General features: G+C 42.1%; 1 protein-coding gene across 2 annotated transcripts in view; it reads right to left on the reverse strand.

The window, feature by feature from the left end:
- The window catches only part of PCGF5 (polycomb group ring finger 5), a 100,478-nt gene extending 88,204 nt beyond the window's left edge, over positions 1 to 12,274 (reverse strand). Inside the window, exon 1 of one of the 2 annotated variants that reach the window (XM_040605774.1) lies at positions 12,180 to 12,274. The gene's annotated coding sequence lies outside the window, so the exon portion shown is untranslated. The remainder of the gene's footprint in view (positions 1 to 12,179) is intronic. The other variant, XM_040605776.1, reaches the window with a different exon arrangement.
- Between the last annotated feature and the right edge of the window lie 2,701 nt (positions 12,275 to 14,975).

The raw sequence follows: 14,975 nt of genomic DNA on the forward strand, positions 1-14,975 counted from the left end.
ACTGAACATATAAATTTTTCAAAATACACACATTGGACTTAGAGTGACCCAGAAACAGCAAGGTATTAATGCAGATAAGAATTTTTCTACTCTTATATACAGGATATTTGTAACTATTTTATTACATTTGAATTATTATTTTTTCATCTCTAAATGGCAGTCTGCCAGTTGCCCTTATCTCTTGAACTGCTCCTTTGCATGCTAAATCCAATACAAACATCAGCATGTATTAGATATATCTATCTTTACACTGAGCACCAGCTCGTAAAATGACAAATATGATAGCACAAACACAGAATTTATCAGAGACTGCCGATGATCAGAATCACATTTTTGCTGGTGAGAAATGAAAAGATTTTTATGAAGTCTAAATGGAGTAGAGTTCTTTGTCACGTACAGCTTTGGGGGATTCAGATGAGCACTGATTGGAATTTGGCCCCTTCCCCCCCCACCCCCCAATATGAGATAATAAATATCTCTGCTCAGGGCTCATCTTGTTTTCTTACTGGCAGAGAACACTCTCTTGAGAGACTTGCTACATTCCAACACTACCACCCCGCCTTGTGGTTTTATTTCAAGTTCACATGCAAATAGTTGTCTACCATTATTCTACAACGAAACATTCAGATTTGACACTTGGGTTTCCTTTGAGATGGGAGGATACAAATCCACACACCTTTTAAAAATAATTTTAAAAAGGATGCTTTGTTTATACTTCATAGTTTGAACACTTCACAGTGCAAAGGTCTTATTTCTAGCTTAAGATCTAGTCCGGAAGGTTTTTTCCCCACAACATATTTCTGTTTCTATTCAGCCATTAGAAGTCAAGATTCAAATCTTTATCCATTTTTCTTCCTTCATCATACAGCGGCAAGAGCTCACAGTATAACCTGCATCAAGTGTTCCTCTTGATTCTGCCTTAATAACAAGAGGTATTTTGAGAGATATGTGGAAGAAAATACAGTTTGTACTGCTTACTGTAATGGGGCTGACGATGATAGGCAAGAGAGACAGCAACATGCAAAGCAAGACTTCTGCAGGAATAGATCTTATAAGTATTTAAGCAATGGATCTCCTATTTCGTTCTAAGTGATCACTAGCAGGGGTATGTCATCAAAACCAGTGAGGTTTGCAGCTGTATTTTGCAACAAATGAACCTAACTTCTAGTTGCAAGAAACTAATGTTTCGATCATTTATTTTATATTAAACCAGAGTCAGACGAGGTAAGGTGACAATATTAATTCCAGCTGTTCTCACCAACAGCTGAGATTGTCAGGCAGGACTGAAGAGCTCTTTAATTAATGGTAGGGTTGGCTCTCTTTGGGAAGATACACCCAGTGAACAAACTCAAATCTAAAAAAGGCATGTCCAATTTAAAGCGCAAATGTAGCTCCAAAAGTAATACATATACAATTATATACATAAAAATTAAAATTAAAAAATACACTTATCCATATAAACATGTAAAAGGATAGTTAAAACAGCCTTGCACTTCCCTCTGCCCTTAATTAGCTGTCCTTATCAAAAGTACTGTGAGAAGCAGCTGGTATTTAGCACCATGAACAGCACAACTTTGGACAGACTGTGTTTGTCTTTACCTTGTCAATTGTTTGAGAAATTGGAAATGAAGAGGCACTTGTTTGTGTGACTTCCTCCACTGTTCGGGGTAGATAACCTTGAAAAAATAGCACAAGAGGCAGGCTTGATTTTACTGTCCCAAATATCTTGCTCAGATTTGGCCTCATCTTTCAGACAGCCCTTGCCCATATCAGAGTTCCTACTTTTCCTTTTGAAGGGGACTTCAGGAAGGGACTGTTTCGGCAGCTAGTCATACGAACTGTTGCAAGTCCTAAAGCAGCACTCCAAGAAAATACTTCTGGCCACAGCAAGAGCTGTAACATCACCATTTTTCAGAAGGCAAACAGCATAAATGTCCCATGTCCAGAACATGTACCACTGCCATCTGCAGGAATATCAAGGTGCAATTCAGCTACTGTGCCAGAACCTCTCTGTGTCACACTGTGGTTCCTTGTTAAGATTTCAAGTCTGGCACTTGTGGCCCTGATTTCAATGTAATGCCAGAAAATGTTGTTACCATTCCAGAGACCTGCAGTCAGTTACACTAGCGAGAAGGATGACCTTAGTCAGTTGTAAGAATCAGCATTCATAAAGCCATTTACTTGCCAGGTGTCTCGGACTGTGTCCTACTGGGTAAGGAAATATCCTCTCTACAGAGCAAGGATAGCTGAAGCACCAGAGAAGCAACGTGTTGATATTGCACAAGGAGTCTGCTACCAAAGCAGCTTTTCTGAGTCCCAGGGAGTCACCTTATTCTGCAGTAGGACCATTCTCCTTTCCTTTCCATCAGAATCGGTCACCCTGGTGAGTTTGGTTTATGATCACTTCATGACTTGCGGCTCCCGCTGACTTTAACAGGACTGAGGCCACTATCAGATGCTTTTCAAAACTAATGCTGAAATGCACCTCAAAATAAGGCAAATGAAAACAAAACCATATCAACATCTATTCCCTGCAGTTAACAGGCTCCCTCAGAGCGCCTTGAAGCATACTTCAGTTATGACCTGGCTTGATTCTGTAGCCTTTAGCTTAGTGGATGCATCTCATGTTCACTCAACAAGGCTGAACCAGAGTTCTACACAGATTTTTCTGCTGGCTTCAGGATTCTAGTTACCTTCCAAGAATCTGAAATCGGAGGGGAACAAATCCAAGATCTCACCTTGGAATTTTTTGGGGAGTCAGAAAGTGTTGAACTTACTGATCAATTTTGTTTAAGAAGCTTTTCAATGTTGTCGTGATAAGTAGGAAACAAACTTTCACTGAGACTTAGAGTAGTGGAAGTAAATCTTTAATTAATTTTAGGAAAGCATAGATAGTCAAGTCAGATAATTCTTCTTTAGAAGAGACTGAAAAAGGCTTTGACTCATCTGTCATTTATGCTGCCCTAATATACACGGACTTACAGAACTCCTTCTGAGAGCAAACTCAGACTAAAGAGGAATTCTCAAAGCTCATTATACGGTACTTGCAAATGAGTTGAAGTACTAAGTCTTTGATTTCTGGAGTTGCCAAACACTGGCTCAAATCCCGACCCCCTAGCACACAGCCTGCATAACTAGGACATACATGAAGGAAATCAACAGGAGAGGTTTTTTTTTTTCCTCCTTAAGAATTCAGGGCAACAACAGAGCCATTTTGCACTTAACCATTCATTAATTGCATCTCTAATAACTCTCAGACGACACTTCTTTTCTCCACTGCAACAGCAAGCATGCTTATGTGTTTGCAGTGTCCTACCCTTTTCTTTCCCTGGCCCTGAGAAGGCCCCATTAGTTACCCTCCAGGATGTCTAGCGCGGATCTCCCTGTGCAACAGACCCAGTGCCTGCGTGGCTCTGCCACGTGTTCAGGGAGATGGCCAGATTTGGGAAACTGTACAGCATACTGCATCTACTTGAAAAGATTAACATTTTGTTGTCTTATTTTTGTTTCTGACTTAAAGAGCCCCCAAACCCTCCGCTCCCTACTGCAACAGTATGTATCAGCCCAATCCCAATCAGCATTTGTTACAACACCGGCCAGGAGCATTTCGATAAAAGCATACTCTCTAGCTGTGCTACGGCATGGGCAAGTGCCAGAGCTATGCAGCACAGTGCCAGTTAAAAGGCAGTTCTTGTACACCATGAATTTTGGAGAGGAGAAGCCAGCTAATATTGCCATTCCGTTCTTACTAGTGTTTATAGGTGGGTGGGGAGGAGAAAGAAAAGAAACACTTTAATCTAGAAGTGCTTTTCCAAAGCGATGTCATCTGACCATAGAGGATTATTAAATCCTCCGCTAACATAGAGTGACATAAATGAATTGCCTTAAAGCATTGTAGCTGCATTAGATCTGGCCCAGAGCTTCTTCAGTCTTCTTTTGGTCATCAGATAATGTATCATTAGTTACTTTTGGCATCACTAGGACTCCTTCATTTCATTCCCGGAAGGCAAAAGCTGATACAGAGTTACACGACTGATTAGGCGTCCTCCATCTGATTTACTTCTTTGTGATCACTGAGCCCTTGATGCACAAGCTCTGTCTTTTTGTTAGCTTTGTCACATTGAGCTGCCATAAAACTCAATGGCCAAGTCAAATTTTATAATTACATAATTAAAATCAGGAGGGAGCCCTTCCACAGTCTCAACAGGAAACTGTCTAAGGTAATAGCTTTGGTGTTTTTCTTAAGATGTACCTCAACTGCATTGTTCTATTTGGGTTTGATTATTTTTTTTTTCCAGCTAAATAGACCTATACTGTGTGGGCTGTTTACAGAGTGCTGGTGGTAAGATCACGAAGGCTCTGTCTGATCGCTGTGCTGGGAGCATACTAGATGGAAAGGGGTTTATGCATCTCAAAATACCCCTGAGGAACTGGCAACTTACAGCCCAAGGGGGGCAGAAATCATCCTTTTAAGTAAAGCTTTACAGTAGATTCTGTAGACATCACATGGGATATCCATCACCAGGGGTTTCCAAGAGGAGATAAGGTTTAAGAAAGTAGTGTCTCCTGTTTGGAGGAGGAAGATTCTCTGTGATCCTTTCTATCTCAGTTGGGTTTGTTCTTTTTTAAATGCATAAGGCCTCATTTATTCCTTTAATCCAAAGCTGAGGATCTACAGGTTCCTCAAAGGTAAATCACAATTTATTTTGTGGCAGTTTTCTGGATTAGTAATTACATGTGGAAGAAAAAGCAAGCATCTCATGAAGAATACATAGTTATTGGTTTGATTTCAAAAGCTCTTGACATTGAGGGTATAAGTAATCTAATTAGTCTTTTGTACAACAAACCTTTCCTTTCTTCTAATGAGGATAGTGCATTTTAATTATTATTGTGTTACCAAACCAGGCCACAAATTAACTACAACCTGATGCATTTGATTGGCAATGTTAACATCGTATTTCCCTTTAACATGAGCATATTAATGGTTAAGTTTGGGGAACACGTTCTGCATGCTCCTTCACAATTTCTGCTGCCTCTTCCACAGCCAGAGCTATGAAACAAAGTGCCTTTCTGTTAAGCTGGGCAGCAAGCATCCAGGAGACCTCATGAACTAACAGCAAACTTGTCTCCAAAGGACCTTTCTCCTGTAGTTCCCTGGAGGGAAAATAGTGGTGATTATCAGGCTGATCTTCATGATGCTAGTCATCTGTCTTTCCTGCCTGTGAAGAAGGATATACATCACCAGACACTATTGTGGTCACAAAGAGAAGGTGATAACATCTCACTCACCTTTGACTATAGTTCTTGCATCCTTTTCTGAGATAAGTAGTTCACTATGGTAGTTGGTTGCCAAGTTTTTCTTCCCTTAAATATACAAGCGAACAAAAAACTACCCTCCCCTTGTCTTTACAATTAATACTTTCAGGCATGTCTTATTTTTCTTTGAGGTCATAACTTACTCATAGTCTAAAAATACACATTTTTTTTCTGCTGCCTACATTAGAGAATGCATCTTCTGTCATCCTCAGCCTTGGAACTCCCTTGTGTCCCACCAGATGCAAAGCAACTTCAATTTTGTTTCCTACTGCAAAGTAGAAAGGCAGATATATCAGTTGGCAATCATTTATAACACAACTCTCTAACAGGAGCCCAGGAACTAGTCTGTCATAAAATTAGAGAGCTGCGAAGTTAAGGGCTCGTCTAGCAAAAGATAAGATTTGTACTATGGATTTACAACTCTAAACCATGGATTTCAAAGCCTCTTGCTTGGAGCTCTGAATTCTAAAAGACCTTACGCAGTCTGGCACAGTCCAGAGTGGTTGGGCAAACTCACATCTCGGATGCTTTAAATCTAAATGAACAAAGGAAAGGGGGTCAAAGCTGAAGGCAGAAGCTATGTTTTGCATTTTGTGGATCAGGAAGACTGTGGGAGTTAGGACAGACTCCCAGGCAGAGGAGATCACAGCTTACCATGCAACTAGATATGCTGGGAGCAGGTAACCTAAGGACAGAACTGACAGCGTAGTCAGAGTTTAAGTTACCTAGAACAGTGAAGTTTTTTTCTTTCTCTATTTATACAGCTTTGCAACAGTTCCATGTGGCAGCTTAGCATTCACTCTCCCTTAAACATCAACAGTAAGCCGCTGCTGAGGGGCCTTTCATATAATACTGAGTGCATTTTAGAACTTTAAAAGATAAGTCTAAACAAACCCTCATGCAAAGCTTTTCATTTTGGGCTTTATAGAACAAAAATTCTGTTAAAAAGGTTCCTCTTCCTGCTTTATCCATTTTTTAAATAAGTGCTAAAATAGTCTGATACAATAATATAATTCCTGACTAAAATTCTGTGTCGGCCCAAGCTGCGATTTTAACCTTCCTCCTGAACAGGCAAGGCTAAAAATTAAGTATTTGAATGAATCTATTAAGTAAAATATTCCACATCTATAATTCAATATTGAAAGAAGTCTGTAGTTTTCTTGCAATTATCTTGTTTCACAGTAATTATCACAATACTAGAAGAACTATTGAATCACTCTGTTTACAAATTTGGCAGACACACCAATGAATGCATAAAACCTTGTTGTTAAATAAAAGTTAGCACTAATTAAAGCAAACAACCCTTTTCACCACTAAAAACATATGCATGAATGCTTACACACACATACTTCTCTGTTGTCCTAAAGGCACCATGAGAAGAGCACATAGCAAGTGAGCTGGGGCGGCTTTAAGGGTTGCACATATGTGCAAGCTGGAGACTAAGGCTGTGCACTTCCATGAGGTACCGAACACTACTCTGCCACTGTATAAAAACTGGAATAAACTATGACTTGGATTCCTGTGCACAAAAACTTCAAGGAACCAACGTTTGACCAGAACCCAGTACCTGGTCCACATCCCCAGCCAGAACCAGAACAAGAAATCCGGAATAAGGCTCAATATGCTCAAACCTGCCATCCCCCAGATCTGGGACAGGTGCACATTCAAACCACAAAGGCATTTGATCTGTTTGACTAGCATCTCTTTGGGCAGTCATCTTAACACACTGGCAGAAAGGAGATGGTTTGAATTTCTGATGTTTCCAGTCTTCCAGAACCCCACAGACATTGGAAAGCTGGTCCTGGATCAGTCAGCACCAATGCTACACACAACTATTCTTGTGTTTATTTTTCCTCATCTAACCTGCAGCTCTTGTTCAGCTTTCCTACACAACAGAATGGCTTGATCTGCTACAGCAATGGGCATAAAGGGTGTAGAGACAGCAAGATGTGCTGTCCTGCCCTGCCCTTAGCAGAACAGCACTGTCAGCCAGCCTTGCCCACTGGAAGTTTTGAACAGGCGTTTCTGTCCCTGCCATTCTGCCCTGCAGGCTTGAGGAGAGATGGTTTTGCTATTTTGCTAGTGTTTACTCCTCATCCCCTTTTGAATCCTTCCTTCAAGCCTCTCTTTTGCTTCAGCAGCAACACAAAGCTGACAGCTGTTTGGCACCTGGATGTCACTGCCATTGCCACCCATGCAGTGGTTGCTGTCCACCATCCTGGGGGCCCTGGCTGCTCATCTCCCTCACCATCACCTATCCGCATGCCTGGAGAAGCAATTCCACCTCCCTGCAGCAGGGACCAGCTTTATCTCCTGGACCTGGGCAATGCCTGGTTCAACGGGACCCCAGGCAGCAACACCAGCTCTGGGAACAGTAATGCCAGCCCCATCTAAGGGAAATTAACCTCACTTGGGCCAGGCTCTTAATGTGTAGAAAAAGAGCTATCTAAGTCTTTAATTGAGCAGGGGTTACTGGAGGCTGTTGGAATTCACCATCTTTCAGACAAAGATTTCAGTACCCAACCTGTTCAAAGGCCGTAAGACCTACTTCTGACTGGAGTTGGAGCTGAAGTTAAATACCCTTCAGTAAATATTTTGTTGAAAAATTCCTCCCTTGGGAAGATGAAATAGGTAGAGAAAGCTTTCATGAATTCAGTTCAGATTTAGGGTGTAATGGTGACCGAAGAGGAGAAAAGGGAAAGTCAAAATACTTCAACCATTTACCTGACATTCGTTTTGAAAATTGACAGACAGATGCTAAAACAAAGCAAACCTGCTTTTGACTCAAGTGAAACAGTCGCAGGTAGGGAGATTTCTTCGTTATTTTACAGAGAAAAACCCAAGAGAATTTCACTTTGAGTCAACTCAACGTTTTTCTTGGATGTTCCAGCTTAGCCACTGATCCAAAAGCCCCTGCTTATTTAGGCAGCTCTAATTGCAACCCACTCCCTTGGCTTGTTTCTAGAAGTGGAGCTCTGAGAAGGTTTTTGTTGATGCTCAAAGAGGAATGTTTTGTAGGCTCAATTACAGGAGAAACTGCATCAGTTAAAGTGAAAAACACATCCATGTGTAATTTCAGAACGTAAATATAAGTTATCCTCTAAGTCTTCCTAGCTGTAAAATCTTTTTCAGCTATATGGGCCTTCCGGAGACCAGGTATTCCTCCACTGCCAGTGACATTTGTAGAGGCTGACAAGGACTTAAATGTTTGAATAATCATTTATCAGCAATAGAAGAACTTTCCGAGTAGGGTTGACTCCTTTCTCACACAAATTGTTATTTTTCTGTAATCGGTGAAAAGGGAGGTAAATCATTGTTTCCACAACCCAATTTTCTTGGCAAAAACAATGCTTATGAAGGAACTGTATGAAATCCCATATCCTTGAAAACCATCCTTTCAGAATTAAGATGCCAGTTTAATTAAACTCCAAAAAATACTGGTTTGTCTGAATTTCACCTTATTACCTTAATGAAGTCTATTTGTATAAACCATGCACTTGTTCAATGTAAGGCTACAAAACCCAATTTTGGAAGACAAAAAGCTGCCTAACATGAAAAAAGGTTTGGAGACCAAGAAAATTTATTAGTCACCCTGAGAAGAAATGATGCTGGTGCTGTCATGCAATTAAATTTGGATGGGTGGTAATTATTCTGGCTTTGGAAAACAAAGAAGATGCTTTTAATAACTGATTCAGATCCTATTCTTACTGCATCTTGTACGACTGGGATTTGACAGTAACTCAATAATCCTAAATAGATGAGACACCTGTTGAAATGTTAATTTCATTGCAGCTTCCATGTCTTCTGACCCTAATCCTGTTTCATGTTTTTGTTGCCAGCAGTGAACAGATGCACTAATTAACACCAATAAAGAAAAGTCTACCTTTGGCTGTTGGTCCAGCAGCAACTCAGTGCAGTGACTATGTAAATATATGTCTATTTTATATATAAAATATAGATATATAATTCAGAGAAAAAACACCATTGGAATGGATAAAAACTCTTGTATTTCTACCTCTTACAAAATATTTTTACTTGCACATCTAGTACTGGATTGTGTGGAAGAATGGAAGAAATGTGGCTTAAGAAAAAAAAAAAAAAAAAAAAGAGGCAGGAGGGAGAGAAATGCTTGCAAAGCTCAGATCTAAAAGAAAACTAGATCGACCATCACAGAAGCTTTCTATTTAAATCTTCCCCCTCCTACCACAGAAATTCACTGTACCACAGGCTTGTGCCCTGTAGCTGTAGTACTCTCAGCTACACCAGCTGGTGCCTGGGAGAGCAAACCTGTTCTCCTGAGGTGGCAGCCCTCCTGATTTGTACCGAAGTGAGAATGGCTCGAATGCGCTCCCTTCCCCTGCACAGCCTTTGGCTTTGGTTTTAGGGGACAAGGCGAAGGAAGGGGATGTCAGTTGGACTGCTGTAAATTGATTTAAGTTACCTGAAGTATTGCTCTTCTCTCTTGTGACAGTGTGCTACCCCCCCACCCTGACCTCATGGCCAATGGCTGCCTCCAGCTCAAAGCGCAGTCCAGGGTTTGGCTTGAGCAGCACATCTGTCTTGCAAAACAGACAACGGAGATGGTCTAATGAGAAAAACCGAGTGATGCCCGTGGTGAGGCAGGGGCCTCACAGCCCAATGTTGCTGCAGCAAAGGCCAGGAAGACCCCCCCCATCTGTAACCACACACCTGTGTCTACACCGACCCCCCAGCTCCGCGCTGAACCACTGGGCCCTTCCCCAATTGGCACTGGGTTAAGGGCCAGTTAGCACACAATACTTAGTCCTAAAATGCCAGATTTTATACTTTTATACTCCTGGCAAGGTGGGACTTTTTCTTCAGCTCTTAACTACAGCAGGGGTTGGTGGGCCTGGACCTCTCCTCCCCATCAGGGATGCCTCTTTGATCAGATTTGCGCCTCCAACTATGTTGGACATTAGCCAGGACAAGCACTGTACACCTAACTCAAGCTCGATTTTTGCAGCAAGTGTATTTATCAAAGCCAATTCCAAATTTGTTATACGTGCTGCCTTAATAAATCATCTATTTTGTCAGCTTTGCAAAACCGTTTCAGCCAAAGTCCTTAACTGGGCTCTGACAGGCAGACCTTGGTTCTGCGAGTGGCTGCACATCTGAGCCTTTAGACTTAAACCTGTTGACCAAGTCTGAGACTAGGGTTGGATTTAGCTGCACCTAGACTCCTCTCTGAGAAGGGGTTTAGAAAGTGAAAGGATCCTTTCTGAACCTCATGACTCTAGGGGAGGGCTGTCTTACTACGCCCCCCCCCCCCCCCCCCGACTCTTAGTGCAACATCTCCCCCTTTCGCTTTTTTGACTCAGGTTCAAACATGATATAAAAAAATAAAAAACCCATGACAAGCTATATTTTCTATTAGACATTACCAACAGATGAACTCCCAGCTGTTACAAGGAAATAACAGTATCATCTTTCCCAATGAAACAGCTCACGGTTACAGCTTTAGTATTTGTTTTCTAACAGATTTGCAACAGTTTTCTAACCAGATTCTGAAATATTAAGAGTTGCTGTTTTCTTTAAGAGTTGCTGTTTTGGTGACCATTCCCAGCATTAAGCATAGATGCAAGGTTAGCCACAAAACCCAAAACCAACATTGATCTGAATTTATGTAGTGGTGGGTTTTAGAAGTGAAATGACTGGTCACAGAAACCTGCTTTGCACCTTCCCTCTTGCTTCAGTTTCAGGAGGTGTCAACTCAAGCCAGCAATGCTGTAACATACTTTAGAATGAGTTTACAGCCATGTTATTTGTATGGAATTGCTGTTGGACATTAAGTGAAGTTCCCCACTCCAGCCAATACTGGTTGCTTTATTTAAAGGAAGGGGATGCTGTGAGCTTCAGTCCTAGTTCTTTATTTGTGCTGTCCCACTTGCATGTCCAACTGCTGTTCTTTGTTTTATACCCTGCAACTTGTTTATAAATTTGAAATCTACTTAATTATTCTGAAGTACTAAAGAAGTTTGCATACCTGTCACAGCAGGTGCAGGGGAAGATTCATGGAATGAAAACCAGAATGAAACACTAAGCTCTTTTTTGTAAGGACAGCATGGGGAAAAATAGCAAATTTTTTTTGCTATCATAAGGACTGTCTTCTTCAAATAGCTACAGATGCCACATATGAAGTTTTGTCTTACATGGAACTGGAAGAGAGACTGCATCTACTGTCAGCATGGGCCACGACCCTGCAAACATGTAAGTATTCCTGCTCCCATAGCAGCCAGTGCAGATGAAGGCAGGCAAAGCTACAGTACATCCATGACAATCCGTGACAAACTAGCACTCCTATGGCTCCATTTCCTGCTTTATCACACCATGATGGAATACCTGGCACAAATCAGCAGGTTTTTTTTGGCAGCCTTTATGTTACAACTACCACAGGCAGAAGGCAGAGTAAATGCTGCCTTCTCAGCAGCCCAGTAAGAATTCAGGGGATATAATAAAAACACAATCCTGTTGCTTGCTTGTAGGTAACAGGCCAGTGTTACCTGCAAGTAGCTGCATCATTATTATTTGAGACTGTTGCGGTGACTGTCCTTTGTGTACCAGAAGACACTTACTTCCCTTGCTGAAGGGTAAGCCCTTTCCTCTGATCCGTTTTGCACATTGCCAAACAACTACATAAGAACAGTAAGCAGAGATCATCAGCACAAATCCATTAGAACAAGTTTACACCTATAATTTTATGCTTTACTGAAAGGGCCGTCTGCTAAAACACCACACAGATCACCATGATAAAACGTAGTTAGTTATTTGTATTACTTTAGTACCCGAAAGCCTCAGCCAAGAATTCCTGTTGCAGTGCCCAAGGCCTTTTTTGAGGGACTTACCCAGCTGTCAGCTAAGTGTTATTCCTTAGCGAAGGCAGGCTTGGTGGTTACGTGCAGCAGGTTCGAGTGAGTAAATTCAACAGTCTGGAACTATATGTGGCTGTAGATACATTAATGGATTGGTGCAGCAAAGGATTGTGAAATCACAGAGGAAAAGTGTTTACAGGGGAGCAAAGGACAGAGTCCAGGGAGTCATTACAGCAGCAAAATGAGATTTAATTACTTTGGCAAAGCACACGTCTATCTTAGGTGGTTTCTTAGTTTTTGCTCCCTCTACTTCAGTAACACATATAAAGAATTAAGTAGATTTATGGTGCAGTCATGGCAGGAGAAGTAGAAAAATATTTCATTTTCAGGACTGTGTCAGACTCCTCATTTTTAGTTGTCTCCATTTTATTTTCATTTTCCACTGTGATTATCTTCATTCTTGCCTGCTCATCTCTGCAAGTTTATACAGTATTCTAAGAGAAACATCTGCTTAACATTCATTATAATTCTGCTCATTTATTCAGGGTTCTGATGGAAGAAGGGCTCAAAACTGGGGGGGGGGGGGGGGGGGGGGGGGGGGGGGGGGGGGGGGAAGTCTTTTCAGTTTTAGTTTATGGAAGGAATACCCTCAACTGGGAACATCTCACTTTCCTAAGAAGAGATCACTTTGGAGTACACCATTCTCAGCAGGTAGCCAAGTATGCATCAGTGGAATAAACTACCTTCCTCAGTTATTTGTACTTGCTGGAATCTTGTTATCAACATTTCAACAAAGAAGGAGTGCCAAACATCACATGTAAATAACATTAAATGCTTTACATTTCTTGTATTATCTCTTTAGAAGTATTTTTAATTGGTAGAAGTACATGCAATTACATATTTTTGTATGTTATGTTTATTGCAGTAGTTTTCCTTGGCAGGAAAACAACTGTTGTTTGCACAGAAAGACATAGCTATTGGAAGTGATTTATCCACATGAGCATTTACCTGGGTATTCACATGGCCCCTGGCTATGTGAATGTGCTTTTATACAATAGGATTTAGTAATCTGCAAACAGATTTAACAAGTGCCAGCCAAGAGCTCCCCAAGCAAACCTCCACACATGGCAAGTCAAATATACAATTCAAAATAGAAACTCAGTATAAAATTAATGAGTTTTATGGGGGAGAGGGAGGGGAGGGGGGAAGATGCCTCTGTTTATTTATATAAATTCCTGAAGAGTAAAGGAATAGATGAAACCTGCTTGATAAATGGGCATACAATTTCTATCCTAAAATAATTCAGTGACTCAAACTGACCTGAGACACCATGTACCCAGTTCACCACCTTACCATGTCCTATTTTGACCAGAGCTTTGAACCTGTTTCTGTTTGGCCAGGAAAAATGTCCTAATCAGTAGCTATTTGCTGCTCTGCTTTTGTATTCTGGTAGTGACAAGAATTTAAGGAAGAGCAAGTTTCCATGGAAAGATGAGTCTGTTTTAGTGAACCAGTATTTTGATAGGAAAAGCTAATACATCAAAAAAATCCTTACCAGTTCTACTCCCAGTGACACTAAAGGTCTCTGGAGCTAGGGTGTGCAGAGCAAGGCTCTGCTATCAAGCATCCTGCAGCAGCCTCCTCCTGAAGGTGAGAAGGTGGCCAAGTGGCTTTGGGGTCCAGCTTAGAGACAGTAGCAGGAGCAAGCCCAAAGAGAACTTCTCAGGAAGATCTAAACAGAGTCATCGAATGGTTTGGGTTGGAAGGGACCTTAAAGATCATCTAGTTCCAACCCCCTGCCATGGGCAGAGACACCTCCCACCAGAGCAGGTTGCTCAAAGCCCCATCCAGCCTGGCCTTGAGCACTGCCAGGGATGGGGCACCCACAGCTGCTCTGGGCAGCCTGTGCAGCGCCTCACCAGCCTCACAGTAAAGAGTTTCTTCCTAATATCTAACCTAAACGTAGTCTCTTTCAGTCTAAAACCATTCCCCTTGTCCTATTGCTCCATGCCCTTGTAAGAAGTCCCTCTCCAGCTTTTCTGCAGACCCCTTTGGGTACTCGAAGGCTGCAATAAGGACTTCCTAGAGCCTCCTCTTCTCCAGGCTGAACAGCCCCAACTCTCTCAGCCTGTCTTCATAGAAGAAGTGCTCCAGCCCCCTGATCATCTTCATAGCCCTCCTCTGGACCCACTCCAAGAGGTCCACATCCTTCTTTCTGTTGGGGCCCCCAGAACTGAACGCAGTACTCCAGGTGGAGGGTCGCACGAGAGCAGACCAGAGGGGCAGAGTCACCTCCCTCAACCTGCTGGTCATGCCTCATTCGATGCAGCCCAGGATATGGTTGGCTTTCTGAGCTGCAGACACCCATTTCTATGTCATGTCAAGCTTCTCATCAACGAGCACCCCCAAGTCCTTCTCCTCAGGGCTGCTCTCAATCCATTCTCTGCCCAGCCTGTGTTTGTGCTTGGGATTGCCCCAACCCACATGCAGGACCTTTTACTTGGCCTTGTTCAGTTTCATGAAGTTCACAAGGGCTCACACCTGCCAAGGTCCCCGTGGATGGCATCCCTTCCCTTCAGCGTGTCAGCCACACCACAGAGCTTGGTGGTGTTGGCAAACTTGGTGCAGCTGTGCTCAGTCCCAGGGTCTGTGTTGCCAACAAAGATGTTGAACAGCATCGGTCCGAATGCTGACCCCTGAGGAATGCCACTTGTCACTGGCTTCCACTTGGACATTGAGCTGTCAACCACCAGCCAATTCCTTATCCACCGAGTGGATAGGGAGCATAAAACCAAGATAGGTAGTAAGAATCCATTCTTGTGAATATTT

This window comes from Falco naumanni, chromosome 9 (assembly GCF_017639655.2).
Source record: "Falco naumanni isolate bFalNau1 chromosome 9, bFalNau1.pat, whole genome shotgun sequence".
Lineage (NCBI taxonomy): Eukaryota > Metazoa > Chordata > Aves > Falconiformes > Falconidae > Falco > Falco naumanni.